The sequence below is a fragment of the Coregonus lavaretus genome (genome assembly GCF_964263955.1).
Source record: "Coregonus lavaretus genome assembly, contig: HAP1_SCAFFOLD_249, whole genome shotgun sequence".
Lineage (NCBI taxonomy): Eukaryota > Metazoa > Chordata > Actinopteri > Salmoniformes > Salmonidae > Coregonus > Coregonus lavaretus.
In genome coordinates this window covers 182,882-210,548 of record NW_028166200.1, presented here as the reverse complement: position 1 = coordinate 210,548, position 27,667 = coordinate 182,882, and the positions used below count along the sequence as shown (strand labels likewise).

The following is a 27,667-nucleotide window of genomic DNA, read 5'->3' as shown; positions in this document are numbered from 1 at the left end:
CTACTACCTGGTCATGTGTGAGCGTAGGGCAAGTTGAGATTACATTGTGTTGCTGTCTGTGAGTGGGAAGAAGAAGAGAAACCGTTAGGCTTGGAAGAGATGAAATATGTTGCAGGATATTGTGAGAACAGCGATATCTGAGGAATGCAGCCTGCCCGAGCAGAGAGTAGACTATGATAAGAACATGTGTGTTTGTGTGTGTGTATGTGTGTGTGTATATATATGTATGTGTGTGTGACCTGATGGTCAGGAGAGCAGAGGAAAACATGAGCTAAACCCATGTACAGTGGAAACATACAGCCCGCCTAGAACGGGGTGGGATTTTAGTATGACGTGTGTGTATAAAAGATGGACTCTGAAATTGTGATAACAGAATTCTCAATGAATAAAGATCTCTGACTATTGCAGACTGGGAGCTCTGTCCGTTTCTGATCCAAAAGCCTTACGACCTTTTGGGAGACGCACAGAGACACTGAAATTGTTCGTTAATAAATTATCTTAACAGGAACACACAGCCAATAGGGATGATTGACTGTTACCCATGCTAAATAGTCACATCTGTGCCACATACAGAGGAGTTTATCCAACCCAACCCTCCTGGTCCAGTCTTGACCACTAATTATACCAGACAGGACTCATCTTCTCCCAGATATCATCACAGAAAAGTTCATCATTTAGTTAGATAATGTTTACCCAGTAGCATTGATAGATCATGAGAGAAGAAAATATAAAATTAGCATTTCTAAGCTTCTCATTAATTATGGAAAGACTCACCCCAGCACTTTCTGAGGCAGGTCTTGGAGGCAGGAAGGACATCACCCTCTTCTGGTCTTGGAGGCAGGAAGGACATCACCCTCTTCTGGTCTTGGAGGCAGGAAGGACATCACCCTCTTCTGGTCTTGGAGGCAGGAAGGATATCACCCTCTTCTGGTCTTGGAGGCAGGAAGGATATCACCCTCTTCTGGTCTTGGAGGCAGGAAGGATATCACCCTCTTCTGGTCTTGGAGGCAGGAAGGACATCACCCTCTTCTGGTCTTGGAGGCAGGAAGGACATCACCCTCTTCTGGTCTTCACCCCACCAGGGCAAGGACAGTGATGAACTGTGAGCTCTGTAGGCGGCTCCTGGTAAACAGCGTCCGGTCAATCCACTGCTTCTGCTTCTTGTGGAGAGTTGACCGCCAGCTCTCTGGACTCACCCGCTCCATTTGAGAGAGAGAGAGAGAGAGAGTTAAAATACTAATAGTTGACCAAACATTAGAAAATATTCAATTACCATTTCTAAGCTTCTCATTTAATATAAAAAAAACTCACCTCAGCACTTTGAGGCAGGCCTTGGAGGCAGGAAGGACATCACCCTCTTCTGGTCTTCACCCCACCAGGGACAGAAGCCTGGAGTGGATACAAGGGGGCCTGGGGTAGATCACCAGGGACAGGGGCCGAACATGAGGCAGGAGAGAGCGCTGGAGGTACCGGTACGTCCAAAGGTTCATACAGAATACATACAGTTGAAGTCGGAAGTTTACATACACCTTAGCCAAATACATTTAAACTCAGTTTTTCACAGTTCCTGACATTTAATCCTAGTAAACATTCCCTGTTTTAGGTCAGTTAGGATCACCACTTTATTTTAAGAATGTGAAATGTCAGAATAATAGTAGAGAGAATTATTTTTTTCAGCTTTTATTTCTTTCATCACATTCCCAGTGGGTCAGAACTTTACATACACTCAATTAGTATTTGGTAGCATTGCCTTTAAATTGTTTAACTTGGGTCAAACATGTCGGGTAGCCTTCCACAATAAGTTAGGTGAATTTTGGCCCATTCCTCCTGACAGAGCTGGTGTAACTGAGTCAGGTTTGTAGGCCTCCTTGCTCGCACACGCTTTTCAGTTCTTCCCACAAATGTTCTACAGGATGAGGTCAGGGCTTTGTGATGGCAACTCCAATACCTTGACTTTGTTGTCCTTAAGCCATTTTGCCACAACTTTGGAAGTATGCTTGGGGTCATTGTCCATTTGGAAGACCCATTTGCGACCAAGCTTTAACTTCCTCTCTCTCCCCCCTTCTCTATCCTCCGTCTCTCTCCCCCCTTCTCTATCCTCCATCTCTTTTCCTCCTTCTCTATCCTCCATCTCTCTCCCCCTTCTCTCTCCCCCCCTTCTCTATCCTCCATCTCTCTTCCTTCTTCTCTATCCTCCGTCTCTCTCCCCCCTTCTCTAACCTCCGTCTCTCTCCCCCCCTTCTCTATCCTCCGTCTCTCTTCCTCCTTCTCTATCCTCCGTCTCTCTCCCCCCTTCTCTATCCTCCATCTCTTTTCCTCCTTCTCCTCTATCCTCCGTCTCTCCCCCCTTCTCTCTCCCCCCTTCTCTATCCTCCGTCTCTCTTCCTCCTTCTCTATCCTCAGTCTGTCTCCCCCCTTCTCTATCCTGTCACTCTTCCTCCTTCTCTATCCTCAGTCTGTCTCCCCCTTCTCTATCCTGTCACTCTCCCCCCTTCTCTATCCTCCGTCTCTCTCCACCTTCTCTATCCTCCATCTCTCTTCCTTCTTCTCTATCCTCCGTCTCTCTCCCCCCTTCTCTATCCACCGTCTCTCTCCCCATCTCTCTTCCTTCTTCTCTATCCTCCGTCTCTCTCCCCCCTTCTCAATCCTCCGTCTCTCCCCCCCTTCTCTATCCTCAGTCTCTCTCCACCCTTCTCAATCCTCCGTCTCTCCCCCCCTTCTCAATCCTCCGTCTCTCCCCCCCTTCTCTATCCTCCGTCTCCCCCCCCCTTCTCTATCCTCTGTCTCTCTCTCCCCCTTCTCTATCCTCCGTCCCCCCCCCCCCTCTCTATCCTCTGTCTCTCTCTCCCCCCTTCTCTATCCTCTGTCTCTCTCTCCCCCTTCTCTATCCTCCGTCTCCCCCCCCTTCTCTATCCTCAGTCTGTCTCCCCCCTTCTCTATCCTCAGTCTCTCTTCCTTCTTCTCTATCCTCCGTCTCTCTCCCCCTTCTCTATCCTCCGTCTCTCTCCCCCTTCTCTATCCTCCATCTCTCTTCCTTCTTCTCTATCCTCCGTCTCTCTCCCCCCTTCTCTATCCACCGTCTCTCTCCCCCCTTCTCTATCCTCCGTCTCTCTCCCCCCTTCTCTATCCTCCGTCTCCCCCCCCTTCTCTATCCTCAGTCTGTCTCCCCCCTTCTCTATCCTCAGTCTCTCTTCCTTCTTCTCTATCCTCCGTCTCCCCCCCCTTCTCTATCCTCAGTCTGTCTCCCCCCTTCTCTATCCTCAGTCTCTCTCCCCCTTCTCTATCCTCCATCTCTCTTCCTTCTTCTCTATCCTCCGTCTCTCTCCCCCCTTCTCTATCCTCCGTCTCTCTCCCCCCTTCTCTATCCTCCGTCTCTCTCCCCCCTTCTCTATCCTCCGTCTCTATCCTCCGTCTCTCTCCCCCCTTCTCTATCCTCCGTCTCTCTCCCCCCTTCTCTATCCTCCGTCTCTCTCCCCCCTTCTCTATCCACCGTCTCTCTCCCCCCTTCTCTATCCACCGTCTCTCTCCCCATCTCTCTTCCTTCTTCTCTATCCTCTGTCTCTCTCCCCCCTTCTCTATCCTCCATCTCTCCCCCCCCCTTCTCTATCCTCTGTCTCTCCCCCCCCCTTCTCTATCCTCTGTCTCTCCCCCCCCCTTCTCTATCCTCCTTCTCTATCCTCTGTCTCTCTCCCCCCCCTTCTCTATCCTCTGTCTCTCTCCCCCCCCTTCTCTATCCTCTGTCTCTCCCCCCCCCCTTCTCTATCCTCTGTCTCTCTCCCCCCCTTTCTCTATCCTCTGTCTCTCCCCCCCTTATCTATCCTCCATCTCTCCCCCCCTTTCTCTATCCTCTGTCTCTCCCCCCCTTATCTATCCTCCATCTCTCCCCCCCCCTTCTCTATCCTCTGTCTCTCCCCCCCCCTTCTCTATCCTCCTTCTCTATCCTCTGTCTCTCCCCCCCTTATCTATCCTCCATCTCTCCCCCCCCCTTCTCTATCCTCTGTCTCTCCCCCCCCCCTTCTCTATCCTCCTTCTCTATCCTCTGTCTCTCCCCCCCTTCTCTATCCTCCATCTCTCCCCCCCCCTTCTCTATCCTCTGTCTCTCCCCCCCCCTTCTCTATCCTCCTTCTCTATCCTCTGTCTCTCCCCCCCTTATCTATCCTCCGTCCCCCCCCCCCCCCTTCTCTATCCTCTGTCTCTCTCCCCCCCCTTTCTCTATCCTCCTTATCTATCCTCCGTCCCCCCCCCCCCCTTCTCTATCCTCTGTCTCTCTCCCCCCCCTTTCTCTATCCTCTGTCTCTCCCCCCCCCCTTCTCTATCCTCAGTCTGTCTCCCCCCTTCTCTATCCTCAGTCTCTCTTCCTTCTTCTCTATCCTCCGTCTCTCTCCCCCCTTCTCTATCCTCCGTCTCTCTCCCCCTTCTCTATCCTCCATCTCTATCCTCCGTCTCTCTCCCCCCTTCTCTATCCTCCGTCTCTCTCCCCCCTTCTCTATCCTCCGTCTCTCTCCCCCTTCTCTATCCTCCATCTCTATCCACCGTCTCTCTACCCCCTTCTCTATCCACCGTCTCTCTCCCCATCTCTCTTCCTTCTTCTCTATCCTCTGTCTCTCTCCCCCCTTCTCTATCCTCTCTCTCCCCCCCCTTCTCTATCCTCTGTCTCTCTCCCCCCTTCTCTATCCTCTCTCTCCCCCCCCTTCTCTATCCTCTGTCTCTCCCCCCCCCCTTCTCTATCCTCTGTCTCTCTCCCCCCCCTTTCTCTATCCTCTGTCTCTCCCCCCCCCCTTCTCTATCCTCAGTCTGTCTCCCCCCTTCTCTATCCTCAGTCTCTCTTCCTTCTTCTCTATCCTCCGTCTCTCTCCCCCCTTCTCTATCCTCCGTCTCTCTCCCCCCTTCTCTATCCTCCGTCTCTCTCCCCCTTCTCTATCCTCCTTCTCTATCCTCCGTCTCTCTCCCCCCTTCTCTATCCTCCGTCTCTCTCCCCCCTTCTCTATCCTCTGTCTCTCCCCCCCCCTTCTCTATCCTCCTTCTCTATCCTCTGTCTCTCTCCCCCCCCTTCTCTATCCTCTGTCTCTCTCCCCCCCTTCTCTATCCTCTGTCTCTCCCCCCCCCCTTCTCTATCCTCTGTCTCTCTCCCCCCTTCTCTATCCTCCGTCTCTCTCCCCCTTCTCTATCCTCCTTCTCTATCCTCTGTCTCTCTCCCCCCCCCCTTCTCTATCCTCCTTCTCTATCCTCTGTCTCTCCCCCCCCCCTTCTCTATCCTCTGTCTCTCCCCCCCCCTTTCTCTATCCTCTGTCTCTCCCCCCCCCCCTTCTCTATCCTCTGTCTCTCTCTCCCCCCTTCTCTATCCTCTGTCTCTCCCCCCCCCTTCTCTATCCTCTGTCTCTCCCCCCCCCTTCTCTATCCTCTGTCTCTCCCCCCCCTTTCTCTAACCTCCGTCTCTCTCCCCCCTTCTCTATCCTCCGTCTCTCCCCCCCCCCTTCTCTATCCTCCTTCTCTATCCTCCGTCTCTCTCCCTCCTTCTCCCACTCCTCTCTCCCCCCTTTTTATTTGAAGGTATAAATGTTACATGTATGATTTGCATCTAGAAATGTTACATGTATGATTTGCATCTAGAAATGTTACATGTATAACCTTTAAATGCTTCCAGTGATTTAGTCTGAACTATTTTCACACGTGACTTTGTTTGGCGGCAACTTTACTGTGCCTTTAAATGGTAGTGACTCATTAATTGTAATGGGACAGTTCAGCAAAATAATGTATTCAGATTTGTTTCCTTAACTCGTATCTTTTGCGAGGGTGGAGACTTCGCTAACCGGAACTCCCAGTTTCTAACAAGTACGGACCAGAACCTAATTATGCAAGATTTTAGTTCTGGGTTAACAAGATTAGACTGCTCTAAAAAGTGAATGCATCCACACTTTGGTTTTGGTAGAAAAACATTCCTTTACTCAGCATAGCGTGTCAGAAGTTACGCATCACACTATTACAACAGTGGGACTGTTTTGGAATTACGGTTGCTGAGTTCACATTCATTAATATCCCACAAGGCTTAGCGCCTCTGACTCAGCAACTCAAAGAAGTAACACTTGCATTTCCCTTGACCAGCAAGTCAAAATATTTAGTATGATGTCTCATAAAGGCCTCACATTAATTACAGATATGTATACATTTGAATGAAATGGAGGAAGATGTGTACAACTTTATGAAATGGAGGAAGATGTGTACAACTTTATGAAATGGAGGAAGATGTGTGTATAACTGGATGAAATGGAGGAAGATGTTTACATTTACATTTTAGTCATTTAGCAGACGCTTTTATCCGTGGGAATCGAACCCACAACCCTGGCGTTGCAAACACCATGCTCTACCAACTGAGCTACATCCCTGCCGGCCATTCCCCTACCCTGGACGACGATGGGCCAATTGTGCACCGCCCCATGGGTCTCCCGGTCGCTGCCGGCTACGACAGAGCCTGGATTCGAACCAGGATCTCTAGTGGCACAGCTAGCACTGCCTTAGACCACTGCACCACTCGGGAGTATACTGTATACTGTTTACAACTGAATTAAATGGAGAAAGCAATCAAATGTCAATCAACTTTCCACCTATGATTTTACCTCTAACACACTTACTGGAAAAAAAAAGATGGCATATAATGGATGTTTAATTTATTGGTGTTGTTTATGTTGGTGTATTCTGTGGTCTGACCACTGCTGAGTTTATTTCCAGTAATAGAAGTAGTTCACAGTTAGAGTTGACAAGGCTGTGTATGTAGTGTTAGAAAATGTGCTGCCTAACAACACTGTGGTCAGAGCAGCACTGGGCTGATTAACACCTCAGCAGCTGTAGCTTCTTCAGTTGAGGAGGCCTTTTCTCAGTAAGAGTAGGGGAGACTGGGGAACAAAGTAACACTTTTAGGCTTTTGCTTATTATGAAAATATTATTTAAGTTAAATGTTACAATTGACCCAGTAGGCAAATGTTACACAGGTCAATAATAAAAAATAAAAAGGAGAGGCGGCAAGTATATTTACTTTAGGGCCTCAAATAACTTTTTATGTCAATAAAACTAAAAGTATCAATGGATTTAAACAAAACCTCTTGGGCATGTAGAGACACTAACCAAGCATTAGCACCTTGAATAAGAGCTTTAAGTGGTTTCTAATTGGAGTTATTTAGCGGTTACAACTGACCCTGTGTTACTAGGTTCCCCAGGCTACCCTACCTTCATGTAGAATATTTAAAGTGACTGATTTGCTAAAGTAAAACATTTGTAACTTCTTCAACTACCATAACAGTTTTAAATAGCTGAAGCAGGTTACACTATTTTACTTCATGTAAAATTACCTTTCTATTTGGGATTTAAAGGTGTGGACATTTATTTGCTAATTATTTACATAAAGTGTTGCCTTGAATGTTGGCTTGTGGGACGTATGATATACTATGAATCAATGTCTTATTTCATGAAACTACAGAAATCCTTTGTTTCAGGGAAACATTATGTGCGTTTACTCATGAGTGTGGGGAGGAGTGCCCCTTTCTGTCCAATGAGGTCATTTCTGGACAATATTTCTGCAAGTAAAATTACGGTTCTACTTTCGAATGGGGAGCCCACAGCCAATAGGGATGATTAATTGTTACCCATGCTAAATAGTCACATCTGTGCCACATACAGAGGAGTTTATCCAACCCAACCCTCCTGGTCCAGTCTTGACCACTAATTATACCAGACAGGACGCATCTTCTCCCAGATATCATCACAGAAAAGTTCATCATTTAGTTAAACAATGTTTACCAGTGGCATTGATAGATCATGAGAAAATAAAATATAAAATTACCATTTCTAAGCTTCTCATGTATTATGGAAAAACTCACCCCAGCACTTTCTGAGGCAGGCCTTGGAGGCAGGAAGGACATCACCCTCTTCTGGTCTTGGAGGCAGGAAGGACATCACCCTCTTCTGGTCTTGGAGGCAGGAAGGCCAGCACCCTCTTCTGGTCTTGGAGGCAGGAAGGCCATCACCCTCTTCTGGTCTTGGAGGCAGGAAGGACATCACCCTCTTCTGGTCTTCACCCCACAAGGGCAAGGACAGTGATGAACTGTGAGCTCTGTAGGCGGCTCCTGGTTGGGTACTGTGGTTGTATAAATACACATATCAGAGGGTTGGGTACTGTGGTAGTATAAATATACATATCAGAGGGTTGGGTACTGTGGTAGTATAAATATACATATCAGAGGGTTGGGTACTGTGGTTGTATAAATACACATATTAGAGGGTTGGGTACTGTGGTAGTATAAATATACATATCAGAGGGTTGGGTACTGTGGTAGTATAAATACACATATCAGAGGGTTGGGTACTGTGGTAGTATAAATACACATATCAGAGGGTTGGGTACTGTGGTAGTATAAATACACATATCAGAGGGTTGGGTACTGTGGTAGTATAAATACACATATCAGAGGGTTGGGTACTGTGGTAGTATATATACACATATCAGAGGGTTGGGTACTGTGGTAGTATAAATACACATATCAGAGGGTTGGGTACTGTGGTAGTATAAATACACATATCAGAGGGTTGGGTACTGTGGTAGTATATATACACATATCAGAGGGTTGGGTACTGTGGTAGTATAAATACAAATATCAGAGGGTTGGGTACTGTGGTAGTATAAATACACATATCAGAGGGTTGGGTACTGTGGTAGTATAAATACACATATCAGAGGGTTGGGTACTATGGTAGTATAAATACACATATCAGAGGGTTGGGTACTGTGGTAGTATATATACACATATCAGAGGGTTGGGTACTGTGGTAGTATAAATACACATATCAGAGGGTTGGGTACTGTGGTAGTATAAATACACATATCAGAGGGTTGGGTACTGTGGTAGTATAAATACACATATCAGAGGGTTGGGTACTGTGGTAGTATAAATACACATATCAGAGGGTTGGGTACTGTGGTAGTATAAATACACATATCAGAGGGTTGGGTACTGTGGTAGTATAAATACACATATCAGAGGGTTGGGTACTGTGGTAGTATAAATACACATATCAGAGGGTTGGGTACTGTGGTAGTATAAATACACATATCAGAGGGTTGGGTACTGTGGTAGTATAAATACAAATATCAGAGGGTTGGGTACTGTGGTAGTATAAATACACATATCAGAGGGTTGGGTACTATGGTAGTATAAATACACATATCAGAGGGTTGGGTACTGTGGTAGTATATATACACATATCAGAGGGTTGGGTACTGTGGTAGTATAAATACACATATCAGAGGGTTGGGTACTGTGGTAGTATAAATACACATATCAGAGGGTTGGGTACTGTGGTAGTATAAATACACATATCAGAGGGTTGGGTACTGTGGTAGTATAAATACACATATCAGAGGGTTGGGTACTGTGGTAGTATAAATACACATATCAGAGGGTTGGGTACTGTGGTAGTATAAATACACATATCAGAGGGTTGGGTACTGTGGTAGTATAAATACACATATCAGAGGGTTGGGTACTGTGGTTGTATAAATACACATATCAGAGGGTTGGGTACTGTGGTAGTATAAATACACATATCAGAGGGTTGGGTACTGTGGTAGTATAAATACACATATCAGAGGGTTGGGTACTGTGGTAGTATAAATACACATATCAGAGGGTTGGGTACTGTGGTAGTATAAATACACATATCAGAGGGTTGGGTACTGTGGTAGTATAAATACACATATCAGAGGGTTGGGTACTGTGGTAGTATAAATACACATATCAGAGGGTTGGGTACTGTGGTAGTATAAATACACATATCAGAGGGTTGGGTACTGTGGTAGTATAAATACACATATCAGAGGGTTGGGTACTGTGGTTGTATAAATACACATATCAGAGGGTTGGGTACTGTGGTAGTATAAATACACATATCAGAGGGTTGGGTACTGTGGTAGTATAAATACACATATCAGAGGGTTGGGTACTGTGGTAGTATAAATACACATATCAGAGGGTTGGGTACTGTGGTAGTATAAATACACATATCAGAGGGTTGGGTACTGTGGTAGTATAAATACACATATCAGAGGGTTGGGTACTGTGGTAGTATAAATACACATATCAGAGGGTTGGGTACTGTGGTAGTATAAACACACATTTCTGTTGTATAATAATGAATATAAGTAAAACATTCTAACCAACAGTTAAAGCTTCATCTGGAGAACTTGGCTATCAGCTGGGCAGGCAAATGACGGGAAAGGAGGGGCAGAGGGAAAAAATCTTAAAATTAACAAAAATTCCTAATAAAATGTTTTGTTTGTGATATTGAATTTCTAACACTTATGTTAAAAAAACATATTTAGGAAAAGTCAAGGAAGGGGGCAGGGGGTCAGGGAAATTACTTTCACAATGGCAGAGTTAGGGCCTAATTTAAATTCCTCAAAAACGGCTGTGATTGTTCCTGTTAAAAGGCCTGGAGGTCTGATCACCATACAGTCCCAGGGAGGAGGTCTGATCACCATACAGTCCCAGGGAGGAGGCCTGATCCCCATACAGTCCCAGGGAGGAGGCCTGATCACCATACAGTCCCAGGGAGGAGGCCTGATCACCATACAGTCCCAGGGAGGAGGCCTGATCCCCATACAGTCCCAGGGAGGAGGCCTGATCACCATACAGTCCCAGGGAGGAGGCCTGATCACCATACAGTCCCAGGGAGGAGGTCTGATCACCATACAGTCCCAGGGAGGAGGCCTGATCACCATACAGTCCCAGGGAGGAGGCCTGATCACCATACAGTCCCAGGGAGGAGGCCTGATCACCATACAGTCCCAGGGAGGAGGCCTGATCACCATACAGTCCCAGGGAGGAGGCCTGATCACCATACAGTCCCAGGGAGGAGGCCTGATCACCATACAGTCCCAGGGAGGAGGCCTGATCACCATACAGTCCCAGGGAGGAGGCCTGATCACCATACAGTCCCAGGGAGGAGGCCTGATCACCATACAGTCCCAGGGAGGAGGCCTGATCACCATACAGTCCCAGGGAGTAGGCCTGATCACCATACAGTCCCAGGGAGGAGGCCTGATCACCATACAGTCCCAGGGAGGAGGCCTGATCACCATAAAGTCCCAGGCAGGAGGCCTGATCACCATACAGTCCCAGGGAGGAGGTCTGATCACCATACAGTCCCAGGGAGGAGGTCTGATCACCATACAGTCACAGGGAGGAGGCCTGATCACCATACAGTCCCAGGGAGGAGGTCTGATCACCATACAGTCCCAGGGAGGAGGTCTGATCACCATACAGTCCCAGGGAGGAGGCCTGATCACCATACAGTCCCAGGGAGGAGGCCTGATCACCATACAGTCCCAGGGAGGAGGTCTGATCACCATACAGTCCCAGGGAGGAGGCCTGATCACCATACAGTCCCAGGGAGGAGGCCTGATCACCATACAGTCCCATGGAGGAGGCCTGATCACCATACAGTCCCATGGAGGAGGCCTGATCACCATACAGTCCCAGGGAGGAGGTCTGATCACCATACAGTCCCAGGGAGGAGGCCTGATCACCATACAGTCCCAGGGAGGAGGCCTGATCACCATACAGTCCCAGGGAGGAGGTCTGATCACCATACAGTCCCAGGGAGGAGGCCTGATCACCATACAGTCCCAGGGAGGAGGTCTGATCACCATACAGTCCCAGGGAGGAGGCCTGATCACCATACAGTCCCAGGGAGGAGGCCTGATCACCATACAGTCCCAGGGAGGAGGCCTGATAACCATACAGTCCCAGGGAGGAGGCATACAGTAGGTGTTTGTCACATTTGATTTGTCACAGCAGTTCCAATTCATATTCCCTTTCCCTAAGAATTGTATTTCCTGAGAATAATATTTCAAAGTTCATTTCAGTTACTGATCAAGCTATTGACTCTTGAAGAATACAGCTGTTCCATAACCATGTCTCCATCCCTCTCTCCCTTGTCTGTCTCCCCTCCCCCTTCTCTCTCTGTCCTCCCCCTTCGCTCTTTCACTCTTCCCCCTTCTCAATCCTCTCTCTCCCTCTCTTCCCACTCTCCCTTTTTATTCCTTCATTACTGATTGAGGTAGAAATGTTACATGTATGATTTACAGGTAGAAAGGTTACACGTATGATTTCCAGGTATAAATATTACATGTATAACATTTAAATGCTTCCAGTGCTTCAGTCTTTTAACTATTTTCACACATGGCTTTGCTTGGCGGCAACTTTACTGGGCCTTTAAAGGTAGTAACTAATTAAACATCTTGAAACTTTACTGGGCCTTTAAAAGTAGTAACTAATTAAACATCTTGAAACTTTACTGGGCCTTTAAAGGTAGTAACTCTTTAATTGTAATGGGACAGTTCAGCAAAATAATGTATTCAGATTTGTTTCCTTAACTCGTATCTTTTGCGAGGGTGGAGACTTCGCTAACCGGAACTCCCAGTTTCTAACACGTATGGACCCAGAACTTAATTATGCATGATTTTAGTTCTGGGTTAACAAGATTAGACTGCTCTAAAAAGTGACTGCATCCACACTTTGGTTTTGGTAGAAAAACGTTACTTTACTCAGCATAGTTTCAGAAGATACGCATCACACTATTCCAACAGTGGGACTGTTTTGGAATTACGGTTGCTGAGTTCACATTCATTAATATCCCACAAGGCCTAGCGCCTCTGACTCAGCAACTCAAAGAAGTAACACTTGCATTTCCATTGACCAGCAAGTAACAATATTTAGTATGATGTCTCAAAAAGGCCTCACATTCATTACAGATATCTATACAACTGAATGAAATGGAGGAAGATGTTTACAACTGAATGAAATGGAGGAAGATGTTTACAACTGAATGAAATGGAGGAAGCAATCAAATGTCAATCAACTTTCCACCTATGATTTTGACTCTAACACACTAACTGGAAACCAGAAGATGCCATATAATGGATGTTTAATTTACTGGTGTTGTTTAGGTTGGTGTATTCTGTGGTTTGAACACTGCTGAGTTTATTTCCAGTAATAGAAGTAGTTCACAGTAAGAGTTGACAAGGCTGTGTATGTAGTGTTAGAAAATGTGTTTCCTAACAACACTGTGGTCAGAGCAGCACTGGACTGATTAACCCCTCAGCAGCTGTAGATTCTTCAGTTGAGGAGGCCTTTCCTCAGTAAGAGTAGGGGAGACTGGGGAACAAAGTAACACTTTTAGGCTTTTGCTTATTATGAAAATGTTATTTAAGTTATTTTTATGCAAAAAACATACATATATCGGCACCATTACATATGTGTAACAAATGTATATCGTACTCTCCTTGCGTTGTGTTTTCTCCTAATAAATCACATCAGCCAGTGGTCCCAGTTGAGCATCATTTATTTATGTTGTTAAATGGGAAACAGCACGTTAGTTGTGCAGAGCTTAACGATATTGATGGCTGTCGATGGCAAAATCCCTTGCATCACATTTTCATACTGGGCGAACAAAATACAAAAATACAATACAAAATATAACATGTGTAAATACCTGCTGTTAAATGGGAAACAGCACGTCTAAATCTGTAACATGAAGGCAACTGTGTAGCAGTGGGCTCACGTGACCATTACGTCGGTGTATGCTAGCTAACACACTTATCTACAGCAATCATATGCCAAAGCACATCCCAGAAAGCCCCTCAATCCCTAACAGGTACCATATACCCACACATGTATGAATCAGTAACGTACAGCAACCTTGTACACATTGTAATATATTAAACAGTATTCAGAACATGACCCCTTGCATCACATTATCATACTGGGAAGACCTGACGTTCGCGATCTCCCCCTAGCTGCAAGCGGGACCAATCACAACACGCCTTATTGTCATCAGAGTTGAACCAACCAATAAGAATGCTTGAACATTAAATACACATTTCTTTAGAGGCAAGTGGAAACATAACCAACCCTGTTACGTATGTTCCTAGGATATACCAGTCGTTTACAATTCAACCAAAAGTGGCGGACATTAAATGTTACAGGTCAATCATTTAAAAAAAGGAGAGGCGGCAAGTATATTTACTTTAGGGCCTCAAACCCCTTTTTTTGTCCATAAAACTAAAAGTAATGAATGGATTTAAACAAAACCTCTTGGGCATGTAGAGACACTAACCAAGCATTAGCACATTGAATAAGAGCTTTAAGTGGTTTCTAATTGGAGTTATTTAGCGGTTACAACTGACCCTGTGTTAATATGTTCCCCAGGCTACCCTACCTTCATGTAGAATATTTAAAGTGACTGATTTGCTAAAGTAAAACATTTGTAACTTCTTCAACTACCATAACAATTGTATAGAACTGAAGCAGGTCACACAATTTTACTTCATGTAAAATTACCTTTCTATTTGGTATTTAAAGGTGTGGACATTTATTTGCTAATTGTTCACATAAAGTGTTGCCTTGAATGTTGGCTTGTATGACGTATGATATACTATGAATCAATGTCTTATTTCATGACACTACAGAAATCCTTTGTTTCAGGGAAACATTATATGTGTTAACTAATGACTGTGGGGAGGAGTGCCATTTTCTGTCCAATGAGGTCATTTCTGGACAATATTTCTGCAAGTAAAATGATGGTTCTACTTTAGAATGGGGAGCCCACAGCCAATAGGGATGATTGATTGTTAGACATGCTAAATAGTCAAATCTGTGCCACATACAGAGGAGTTTATCCAACCCAACCCTCCTGGTCCAGTCTTGACCACTAATTATACCAGACAGGACTCATCTTCTCCCAGATATCATCACAGAAAAGTTCATAATTTAGTTAGATAATGTTTACCCAGTGGAATCCTGAGGCATGATTGATCAAGAGAGATGAAAATATAATAATAATAATAATAATAATAATAATAATAATAATATGCCATTTAGCAGACGCTTTTATGTTTTGGAATTACGGTTGCTGAGTTCACATACATTAATATCCCACAAGGCTTAGCGCCTCTGACTCAGCAACACAAAGAAGTAACACTTGCATTTCCCTTGACCAGCAAGTCAAAATATTTAGTATGATGTCTCATAAAGGTCTCACATTAATTACAGATATCTATACAACTGAATGAAATGGAGGAAGATGTATACAACTAAATGAAATGGAGGAAGATGTTTACAACTGAATGAAATGGAGGAAGATGTTTACAACTGAATGCAATGGAGGAAGATGTTTACAACTGAATGAAATGGAGGAAGATGTGTACATCTTAATGAAATGGAGGAAGATGTTTACAACTGAATGAAATGGAGGAAGATGTATACAACTGAATGAAATGGAGGAAGATGTGTACAACTGAATGAAATGGAGGAAGATGTATACAACTGAATGAAACGGAGGAAGATGTGTACAACAATGAAATGGAGGAAGATGTATACAACTGAATGAAACGGAGGAAGATGTGTACAACTGAATGCAATCAATTGTCAATCAACTTTCCACCTATGATTTTGCCTCTAACACACTTACTGGAAACCAGAAGATGGCATATAATGGATGTTTAATTTACTGGTGTCGTTTATGTTGGTTTATTCTGTGGTCTGACCACTGCTGAGTTTATTTCCAGTAATAGAAGTAGTTCACAGTTAGAGTTGACAAGGCTGTGTATGTATTGTTAGAAAATGTGCTTCCTAACAACACTGTGGTCAGAGCAGCACTGGGCTGATTAACACCTCAGCAGCTGTAGATTCTCCAGTTGAGGAGGCCTTTTCTCAGTAAGAGTAGGGGAGACTGGGGAACAAAGTAACACTTTTAGGCTTTTGCTTATTATGAAAATATTATTTAAGTTAAATGTTACAATTGACCCAGTAGGCAAATGTTACACAGGTCAATAATAAAAAATAAAAAGGAGAGGCGGCAAGTATATTTACTTTAGGGCCTCAAATAACTTTTTATGTCAATAAAACTAAAAGTATCAATGGATTTAAACAAAACCTCTTGGGCATGTAGAGACACTAACCAAGCATTAGCACCTTGAATAAGAGCTTTAAGTGGTTTCTAATTGGAGTTATTTAGCGGTTACAACTGACCCTGTGTTACTTTGTTCCCCAGGCTACCCTACCTTCATGTAGAATATTTAAAGTGACTGATTTGCTAAAGTAAAACATTTGTAACTTCTTCAACTACCATAACAGTTTTAAATAGCTGAAGCAGGTTACACTATTTTACTTCATGTAAAATTACCTTTCTATTTGGTATTTAAAGGTGTGGACATTTATTTGCTAATTATTTACATAAAGTGTTGCCTTGAATGTTGGCTTGTGGGACGTATGATATACTATGAATCAATGTCTTATTTCATGAAACTACAGAAATCCTTTGTTTCAGGGAAACATTATGTGCGTTTACTCATGAGTGTGGGGAGGAGTGCCCCTTTCTGTCCAATGAGGTCATTTCTGGACAATATTTCTGCAAGTAAAATGATGGTTCTACTTTAGAATGGGGAGCCCACAGCCAATAGGGATGATTGATTGTTAGACATGCTAAATAGTCAAATCTGTGCCACATACAGAGGAGTTTATCCAACCCAACCCTCCTGGTCCAGTCTTGACCACTAATTATACCAGACAGGACTCATCTTCTCCCAGATATCATCACAGAAAAGTTCATCATTTAGTTAGATAATGTTTACCCAGTGGAATCCTGAGGCATGATTGATCAAGAGAGATGAAAATATAATAATAATAATAATAATAATAATAATAATAATAATAATATGCCATTTAGCAGACGCTTTTATGTTTTGGAATTACGGTTGCTGAGTTCACATTCATTAATATCCCACAAGGCTTAGCGCCTCTGACTCAGCAACACAAAGAAGTAACACTTGCATTTCCCTTGACCAGCAAGTCAAAATATTTAGTATGATGTCTCATAAAGGTCTCACATTAATTACAGATATCTATACAACTGAATGAAATGGAGGAAGATGTATACAACTAAATGAAATGGAGGAAGATGTTTACAACTGAATGAAATGGAGGAAGATGTTTACAACTGAATGCAATGGAGGAAGATGTATACAACTGAATGAAATGGAGGAAGATGTTTACAACTGAATGCAATGGAGGAAGATGTTTACAACTGAATGAAAAGGAGGAAGATGTGTACATCTTAATGAAATGGAGGAAGATGTTTACAACTGAATGAAATGGAGGAAGATGTGTACAACTGAATGAAATGGAGGAAGATGTGTACAACTGAATGAAATGGAGGAAGATGTGTACAACTGAATGAAATGGAGGAAGATGTGTACATCTTAATGAAATGGAGGAAGATGTATACAACTGAATGAAACGGAGGAAGATGTGTACAACAATGAAATGGAGGAAGATGTATACAACTGAATGAAATGGAGGAAGATGTATACAACTGAATGAAACGGAGGAAGATGTGTACAACTGAATGCAATCAATTGTCAATCAACTTTCCACCTATGATTTTGCCTCCAACACACTTACTGGAAACCAGAAGATGGCATATAATGGATGTTTAATTTACTGGTGTCGTTTATGTTGGTGTATTCTGTGGTCTGACCACTGCTGAGTTTATTTCCAGTAATAGAAGTAGTTCACAGTTAGAGTTGACAAGGCTGTGTATGTATTGTTAGAAAATGTGCTTCCTAACAACACTGTGGTCAGAGCAGCACTGGACTGATTTAACACCTCAGCAGCTGTAGATTCTTCAGTTGAGGAGGCCTTTTCTCAGTAAGAGTAGGGGAGACTGGGGAACAAAGTAACACTTTTAGGCTTTTGCTTATTATGAAAATATTATTTAAGTTAAATGTTACAATTGACCCAGTAGGCAAATGTTACACAGGTCAATAATAAAAAATAAAAAGGAGAGGCGGCAAGTATATTTACTTTAGGGCCTCAAATAACTTTTTATGTCAATAAAACTAAAAGTATCAATGGATTTAAACAAAACCTCTTGGGCATGTAGAGACACTAACCAAGCATTAGCACCTTGAATAAGAGCTTTAAGTGGTTTCTAATTGGAGTTATTTAGCGGTTACAACTGACCCTGTGTTACTTTGTTCCCCAGGCTACCCTACCTTCATGTAGAATATTTAAAGTGACTGATTTGCTAAAGTAAAACATTTGTAACTTCTTCAACTACCATAACAGTTTTAAATAGCTGAAGCAGGTTACACTATTTTACTTCATGTAAAATTACCTTTCTATTTGGAATTTAAAGGTGTGGACATTTATTTGCTAATTATTTACATAAAGTGTTGCCTTGAATGTTGGCTTGTGGGACGTATGATATACTATGAATCAATGTCTTATTTCATGAAACTACAGAAATCCTTTGTTTCAGGGAAACATTATGTGCGTTTACTCATGAGTGTGGGGAGGAGTGCCCCTTTCTGTCCAATGAGGTCATTTCTGGACAATATTTCTGCAAGTAAAATTACGGTTCTACTTTCGAATGGGGAACACACAGCCAATAGGGATGATTGACTGTTACCCATGCTAAATAGTCACATCTGTGCCACATACAGAGGAGTTTATCCAACCCAACCCTCCCAACCCTCCTGGTCCAGTCTTGACCACTAATTATACCAGACAGGACGCATCTTCTCCCAGATATCATCACAGAAAAGTTCATCATGCCAGTGGCATTGATAGATCATGAGAAAATAAAATATAAAATTACCATTTCTAAGCTTCTCATGTATTATGGAAAAACTCACCCCAGCACTTTCTGAGGCAGGCCTTGGAGGCAGGAAGGACATCACCCTCTTCTGGTCTTGGAGGCAGGAAGGACATCACCCTCTTCTGGTCTTGGAGGCAGGAAGGACATCACCCTCTTCTGGTCTTGGAGGCAGGAAGGACATCACCCTCTTCTGGTCTTGGAGGCAGGAAGGCCAGCACCCTCTTCTGGTCTTGGAGGCAGGAAGGCCATCACCCTCTTCTGGTCTTGGAGGCAGGAAGGACATCACCCTCTTCTGGTCTTCACCCCACAAGGGCAAGGACAGTGATGAACTGTGAGCTCTGTAGGCGGCTCCTGGTTGGGTACTGTGGTAGTATAAATACACATATCAGAGGGTTGGGTACTGTGGTAGTATATATACACATATCAGAGGGTTGGGTACTGTGGTTGTATAAATACACATATCAGAGGGTTGGGTACTGTGGTAGTATAAATACACATATCAGAGGGTTGGGTACTGTGGTAGTATAAACACACATATCAGAGGGTTGGGTACTGTGGTAGTATAAATACACATATCAGAGGGTTGGGTACTGTGGTAGTATAAACACACATATCAGAGGGTTGGGTACTGTGGTAGTATAAATACACATATCAGAGGGTTGGGTACTGTGGTTGTATAAATACACATATCAGAGGGTTGGGTACTGTGGTAGTATAAATACACATATCAGAGGGTTGGGTACTGTGGTAGTATAAATACACATATCAGAGGGTTGGGTACTGTGGTAGTATAAATACACATATCAGAGGGTTGGGTACTGTGGTAGTATAAATACACATATCAGAGGGTTGGGTACTGTGGTAGTATAAATACACATATCAGAGGGTTGGGTACTGTGGTAGTATAAATACACATATCAGAGGGTTGGGTACTGTGGTAGTATAAACACACATATCAGAGGGTTGGGTACTGTGGTAGTATAAATACACATATCAGAGGGTTGGGTACTGTGGTAGTATAAATACACATATCAGAGGGTTGGGTACTGTGGTAGTATAAATACACATATCAGAGGGTTGGGTACTGTGGTAGTATATATACACATATCAGAGGGTTGGGTACTGTGGTAGTATATATACACATATCAGAGGGTTGGGTACTGTGGTAGTATAAATACACATATCAGAGGGTTGGGTACTGTGGTAGTATAAATACACATATCAGAGGGTTGGATACTGTGGTAGTATAAATACACATATCAGAGGGTTGGGTACTGTGGTAGTATAAATACACATATCAGAGGGTTGGGTACTGTGGTAGTATAAATACACATATCAGAGGGTTGGGTACTGTGGTAGTATAAACACACATCAGAGGGTTGGGTACTGTGGTAGTATAAATACACATATCAGAGGGTTGGGTACTGTGGTAGTATAAATACACATATCAGAGGGTTGGGTACTGTGGTAGTATAAATACACATATCAGAGGGTTGGGTACTGTGGTAGTATAAATACACATTTCTGTTGTATAATAATGAATATAAGTAAAACATTCTAACCAACAGTTAAAGGTTCATCTGGAGAACTTGGCTATCGGCTGGGCAGGCAAATGCCGGGAAAGGAGGGGCAGAGGGAAAAAATCTTAAAATTAACTAAAATTCCTTCTAAAATGTTTTGTTTGCGATATTGAAATTCTAACACTTTTGTTAAAAACACTTTTAAAAAATCAAGGAGGGGGGCAGGGGGTCAGAGAAACATCTTTCACAATGGCATAGTTAGGGACTAATTTAAATTCCTCCAAAACGTCTGTGATGGTTCTTGTTAAAAGGCCTGGAGGCCTGATCACCATACAGTCCCAGGGAGGAGGTCTGATCACCATACAGTCCCAGGGAGGAGGCCTGATCACCATACAGTCCCAGGGAGGAGGTCTGATCACCATACAGTCCCAGGGAGGAGGCCTGATCACCATACAGTCCCAGGGAGGAGGCCTGATCACCATACAGTCCCAGGGAGGAGGTCTGATCACCATAGAGTCCCAGGGAGGAGGCCTGATCACCATACAGTCCCAGGGAGGAGGCCTGATCACCATACAGTCCCAGGGAGGAGGTCTGATCACCATACAGTCCCAGGGAGGAGGCCTGATCACCATACAGTCCCAGGGAGGAGCCTGATCACCATACAGTCCCAGGGAGGAGGCCTGATCACCATACAGTCCCAGGGAGGAGGCCTGATCACCATACAGTCCCGGGGAGGAGGCCTGATCACCATACAGTCCCAGGGAGGAGGCCTGATCACCATACAGTCCCAGGGAGGAGGCCTACAGTAGGTGTGTGTCACATTTGATTTGTCACAGCAGTTCCAATTCATATTCCCTTTCCCTATGAATTGTATTTCCTGAGAATAATATTTCAAAGTTCATTTCAGTTACTGATCAAGCTATTGACTCTTGAAGAATACAGCTGTTCCATAACCATGTCTCCATCCCTCTCTCCCTTGTCTGTCTCCCCTCCCCCTTCTCTCTCTCTCCTCCCCCTTCGCTCTTTCACTCTTCCCCCCTTCTCAATCCTCTCTCTCCCTCTCTTCCCACTCTCCCTTTTTATTCCTTCATTACTGATTGAGGTAGAAATGTTACATGTATGATTTACAGGTAGAAAGGTTACACGTATGATTTCCAGGTATAAATATTACATATATAACATTTAAATGGTTCCAGTGCTTCAGTCTTTTAACTATTTTCACACATGGCTTTGTTTGGCGGCAACTTTACTGGGCCTTTAAAGGTAGTAACTAATTAAACATCTTGAAACTTTACTGGGCCTTTAAAGGTAGTAACTCTTTAATTGTAATGGGACAGTTCAGCAAAATAATGTATTCAGATTTGTTTCCTTAACTCGTATCTTTTGCGAGGGTGGAGACTTCGCTAACCGGAACTCCCAGTTTCTAACACGTATTGACCCAGAACTTAATTATGCACGATTTTAGTTCTGGGTTAACAAGATTAGACTGCTCTAAAAAGTGACTGCATCCACACTTTGGTTTTGGTAGAAAAACGTTACTTTACTCAGCATAGTTTCAGAAGATACGCATCACACTATCCCAACAGTGGGACTGTTTTGGAATTACGGTTGCTGAGTTCACATTCATTAATATCCCACAAGGCCTAGCGCCTCTGACTCAGCAACTCAAAGAAGTAACACTTGCATTTCCCTTGACCAGCAAGTCAAAATATTTAGTATGATGTCTCATAAAGGCCTCACATTCATTACATATATGTATACATCTGAATGAAATGGAGGAAGATGTTTACAACTGAATGAAATGGAGGAAGATGTTTACAACTGAATGAAATGGAGGAAGATGTTTACAACTGAATGAAATGGAGGAAGATGTTTACAACTGAATGAAATGGAGGAAGATGTTTACAACTGAATGAAATGGAGGAAGATGTTTACAACTGAATGAAATGGAGGAAGCAATCAAATGTCAATCAACTTTCCACCTATGATTTTGACTCTAACACACTAACTGGAAACCAGAAGATGCCATATAATGGATGTTTCATTTACTGGTGTTGTTTAGGTTGGTTTATTCTGTGGTTTGAACACTGCTGAGTTTATTTCCAGTAATAGAAGTAGTTCACAGTTAGAGTTGACAAGGCTGTGTATGTATTGTTAGAAAATGTGTTTCCTAACAACACTGTGGTCAGAGCAGCACTGGGCTGATTAACCCCTCAGCAGCTGTAGATTCTCCAGTTGAGGAGGCCTTTCCTCAGTAAGAGTAGGGGAGACTGGGGAACAAAGTAACACTTTTAGGCTTTTGCTTATTATGAAAATGTTATTTAAGTTATTTTTATGCAAAAAACATACATATATCGGCACCATTACATATGTGTAACAAATGTATATCGTACTCTCCTTGCGTTGTGTTTTCTCCTAATAAATCACATCAGCCAGTGGTCCCAGTTGAGCATCATTTATTTCTGTTGTTAAATGGGAAACAGCACGTCTAAATCTGTAACATGAAGGCAACTGTGTAGCAGTGGGCTCACGTGACCATTACGTCGGTGTATGCTAGCTAACACACTCATCTACAGCAATCATATGCCAAAGCACATCCCAGAAAGCCCCTCAATCCCTAACAGGTACCATATACCCACACATGTATGAATCAGTAACGTACAGCAACCTTGTACACATTGTAATATATTAAACAGTATTCAGAACATGACCCCTTGCATCACATTATCATACTGGGAAGACCTGACGTTCGCGATCTCCCCCTAGCTGCAAGCGGGACCAATCACAACACGCCTTATTGTCATCAGAGTTGAACCAACCAATAAGAATGCTTGAACATTAAATACACATTTCTTTAGAGGCAAGTGGAAACATAACCAACCCTGTTACGTATGTTCCTAGGATATACCAGTCATTTACAATTCAACCAAAAGTGGCGGACATTAAATGTTACAGGTCAATCATTTTAAAAAAGGAGAGGCGGCAAGTATATTTACTTTAGGGCCTCAAACCCCTTTTTTTGTCCATAAAACTAAAAGTAATGAATGGATTTAAACAAAACCTCTTGGGCATTTAGAGACACTGACCAAGCATTAGCACCTTGAATAAGAGCTTTAAGTGGTTTCTAATTGGAGTTATTTAGCGGTTACAACTGACCCTGTGTTACGTTGTTCCCCAGGCTACCCTACCTTCATGTAGAATATTTAAAGTGACTGATTTGCTAAAGTAAAACATTTGTAACTTTTTCAACTACCATAACAATTGTATAGAACTGAAGCAGGTCACACAATTTTACTTCATGTAAAATTACCTTTCTATTTGGTATTTAAAGGTGTGGACATTTATTTGCTAATTGTTTACATAAAGTGTTGCCTTGAATGTTGGCTTGTGGGACGTATGATATACTATGAATCTGTCGTATTTCATGAAACTACAGAAATCCTTTGTTTCAGGGAAACATTATATGTGTTTACTAATGACTGTGGGGAGGAGTGCCCATTTCTGTCCAATGAGGTCATTTCTGGACAATATTTCTGCAAGTAAAATTACAGTTCTACTTTGGAATGGGGAACTGATATAGAAATTAAAATATATATACAGGTTAAAAGTAATGACTAAATGTTCCACCCTTAAATAGAGTTGTGAAATGTTCTTGTTTTAAGTATGATTAGTACTTTCTTGGTAGTGACTAATTATTACAATCTGAAACTGTGTGAGATGTGTTAGAATCTACTACCTGGTCATGTGTGAGCGTAGGGCAAGTTGAGATTACATTGTGTTGCTGTCTGTGAGTGGGAAGAAGAAGAGAAACCGTTAGGCTTGGAAGAGATGAAATATGTTGCAGGATATTGTGAGAAGAGCGATAACTGAGGAATGCAGCCTGCCCGAGCAGGGAGTAGACTATGATAAGAACATGTGTGTATCTGTATGTGTGTGTGTGTGTGTGTGTGTGTGTGTGTGTGTATATACATATATGTGTGTGTGTGTGTGTGTGACCTGATGGTCAGGAGAGCAGAGGAAAACATGAGCTAAACCCATGTACAGTGGAAACATACAGCCGCCTAGAACGGGGTGGGATTTTAGTATGACGTGTGTGTATAAAAGATGGACTCTGAAATTGTGATAACAGAATTCTCAATGAATAAAGATCTCTGACCATGCAGACTGGGAGCTCTGTCCGTTTCTGATCCAAAAGCCTTACAACCTTTTGGGAGACGCACAGAGACACTGAAATAGTTTGATAATAAATTATCTTAACAGGAACACACAGCCAATAGGGATGATTGATTGTTAGACATACTAAATAGTCACATCTGTGCCACATACAGAGGAGTTTATCCAACCCAACCCTCCTGGTCCAGTCTTGACCACTAATTATACCAGACAGGACGCATCTTCTCCCAGATATCATCACAGAAAATGTAATCATTTAGTTAGATAATGTTTACCCAGTGGCATTGATAGATCATGAGAGAAGAAAATATAAAATTAGCATTTCTAAGCTTCTCATTAATTATGGAAAAACTCACCCCAGCACTTTCTGAGGCAGGCCTTGGAGGCAGGAAGGACATCACCCTCTTCTGGTCTTGGAGGCAGGAAGGACATCACCCTCTTCTGGTCTTGGAGGCAGGAAGGACATCACACTCTTCTGGTCTTGGAGGCAGGAAGGACATCACCCTCTTCTGGTCTTCACCCCACCAGGGCAAGGACAGTGATGAACTGTGAGCTCTGTAGGCGGCTCCTGGTAAACAGCGTCCGGTCAATCCACTGCTGCTGCTTCTTGTGGAGAGTTGACCGCCAGCTCTCTGGACTCACCAGCTCCATTTGAGAGAGAGAGAGAGAGTTAAAATACTAATAGTTGACCCAACATTAGCAAATAATGAATTACCATTTCTAAGCTTCTAATTTATTATTTTAAAAAACTCCCCTCAACACTTTCTGAGGCAGGTCTTGGAGGCAGGAAGGACATCACCCTCTTCTGGTCTTGGAGGCAGGAAGGACATCACCCTCTTCTGGTCTTGGAGGCAGGAAGGACATCACCCTCTTCTGGTCTTGGAGGCAGGAAGGACATCACCCTCTTCTGGTCTTCACCCCACCAGGGACAGAAGCCTGGGGTGGATACAAGGGGGCCTGGGGTAGATCACTAGGGACAGGGGCCGAACGTGAGGCAGGAGAGAGCGCTGGAGGTACCGGCACGTCCAAAGGTTCATACAGAATACATACAGTTGAAGTCGGAAGTTTACATACACCTTAGCCAAATACATTTAAACTCAGTTTTTCACAGTTCCTGACATTTAATCCTAGTAAACATTCCCTGTTTTAGGTCAGTTAGGATCACCACTTTATTTTAAGAATGTGAAATGTAGGAATAATAGTAGAGAGAATTATTTTTTTCAGCTTTTATTTCTTTCATCACATTCCCAGTGGGTCAGAACTTTACATACACTCAATTAGTATTTGGTAGCATTGCCTTTACATTGTTTAACTTGGGTCAAACATGTCGGGTAGCCTTCCACAATAAGTTGGGTGAATTTTGGCCCATTTCTCCTGACAGAGCTGGTGTAACTGAGTCAGGTTTGTAGGCCTCCTTGCTCGCACACTTTTTTCAGGTCTGCCCACAACTTTTCTATAGGATTGAGGTCAGGGCTTTGTGATGGCCACTCCAATACCTTGACTTTGTTGTCCTTAAGCCATTTTTCCACAACTTTGGAAGTATGCTTGGGGTCATTGTCCATTTGGAAGACCCATTTGCCACCAAGCATTAACTTCCCGACTGCTGTCTTGAGATGTTGCTTCAATATATCCACATAATTTTCCTTCCTCATGATGCCAGCTATTTTGTGAAGTGCACCAGTCCCTCCTGCAGCCAAGCACCCCCACAACATGATGCTGCCACCCCCGTGCTTCACGGTTGGGATGGTGTTCTTCGGCTTGCAAGGAAACCCCTTTTTCCTCCAAACATAACGATGGTCATTATGGCCAAACAGTTCTATTTTTGTTTCATCAGACCAGAGGACATTTCTCCAAAAAGTAAGATCTTTGTCCCCATGTGCAGTTGCAAACCGTAGTCTGGCTTTTTTATAGCGGTTTTGGAGCAGTGGCTTCTTCCTTGCTGAGCGGCCTTTCAGGTTATGTTGATATAGGACTCGTTTTACTGTGGATATAGATACTTTTTTACCTTTTTCCTCCAGCATCTTCACAAGGTCCTTTGCTGTTGTTCTGGGATTGATTTGCACTTTTCGCACCAAAGTACATTCATCTCTAGGAGATAGAACACATCTCCTTCCTGAGCGGTATGATGGCTACGTGGTCCCATGGTGTTTATACTTGCATACTATTGTTTGTACAGATGAACGTGGTACCTTCAGGCATTTGGAAACTGCTCCCAAGGATGAACCAGACTTGTGGAGGTCCACAATATTTTTCTGAGGTCTTGGCTGAATTCTTTTGATTTTCCGATGATGTCAAGCAAAGAGGCACTGAGTTTGAAGGTAGGCCTTGAAATACATCCACAGGTACACCTCCAATTGACTCAAATGATGTCAATTAGCCTATCAGAAACTTTTAAAGCCATGACATAATTTCTGGAATTTTCCAAGCTGTTTAAAGGCACAGTCAACATAGTGTATGTAAACTTTTGACCCACTGGAATTGTGATACAGTGAATTATAAGTGAAATAATCTGTCTGTAAACAATTGTTGGAAAAATTACTTGTGTCATGCACAAAGTAGATGTCCTAACTGACTTGCCAAAACTATAGTTTGTCAACAAGAAATTTGTGGAGTGGTTGGAAAAACGAGTTTTAATGACTCCAACCTAAGTGTATGTAAACTTCCGACTTCAACTATAAGTGACAGCTACATTACTAAGCATTCTCAGCACCATGAGAGTAAATCTACAGCCAAGCAGCAGCATGAATGGTAAGTGACAGCTACTAGATTTAGTTATGTAGCTATAGGACAAAGAATGCATAGGCCTTTATGACAGATACAGGAAGGGAGTGTCATCATAGAAGGGTTTTCATCTGTGCAAAGTACACACTGCATTTATGGAAAGCATGCATGTCAAGCATTCAATGCATGTCAGATCAACATGGGCAAATAGTAAGATTAACACAATGCATATCTTCCATTATTGTAAAGTATTCATGCTTGCAGAATGTCAAGGGAATTGAATAGCCTACCTAACATTGCAGACCCATATGCATGTGTAGATTGAATTGCAAGGCAAATATCGCGATTATCACACCATTACACTAGAAACATAACACATGTATTAGCTACTACATGACTGATACTGCTACATACATGTTGAATAAAAGCATGCTAACGTTACTGTACTGAAGCCTGCATCACGTACACACGATTTCACAAACTTTATCACAACTTCACAGACGTCTTATACCATACAACAAAGCACGAATTGAAGCGATAGTATG

At 43.1% G+C, this 27,667-nt stretch overlaps 2 long non-coding RNA genes across 3 annotated transcripts in view; both read right to left on the bottom strand.

Moving 5' to 3' along the window:
* Positions 1-1,415, bottom strand: part of LOC311114962 — a 40,097-nt gene extending 38,682 nt beyond the window's left edge. Inside the window, exons 1-3 of one of the 2 annotated variants that reach the window (XR_014611174.1) lie at positions 1,312-1,415; positions 775-1,199; positions 3-56 (exon numbers count right to left, since the gene is read on the bottom strand). This is a non-coding gene — a long non-coding RNA (uncharacterized lncRNA). Of the gene's footprint in view, positions 1-2; positions 57-774; positions 1,200-1,311 lie in introns of those variants that run through there. The other variant, XR_014611173.1, reaches the window with a different exon arrangement.
* Positions 1,416-7,877: 6,462 nt separating this feature from the next.
* Positions 7,878-25,104, bottom strand: LOC311114961. The gene is made up of 3 exons (XR_014611172.1): positions 24,758-25,104; positions 18,746-19,070; positions 7,878-8,128 (listed from the first exon to the last, which is right to left on the bottom strand). It is a non-coding gene; the product is annotated as an uncharacterized lncRNA (long non-coding RNA).
* Positions 25,105-27,667: the final 2,563 nt, after the last annotated feature.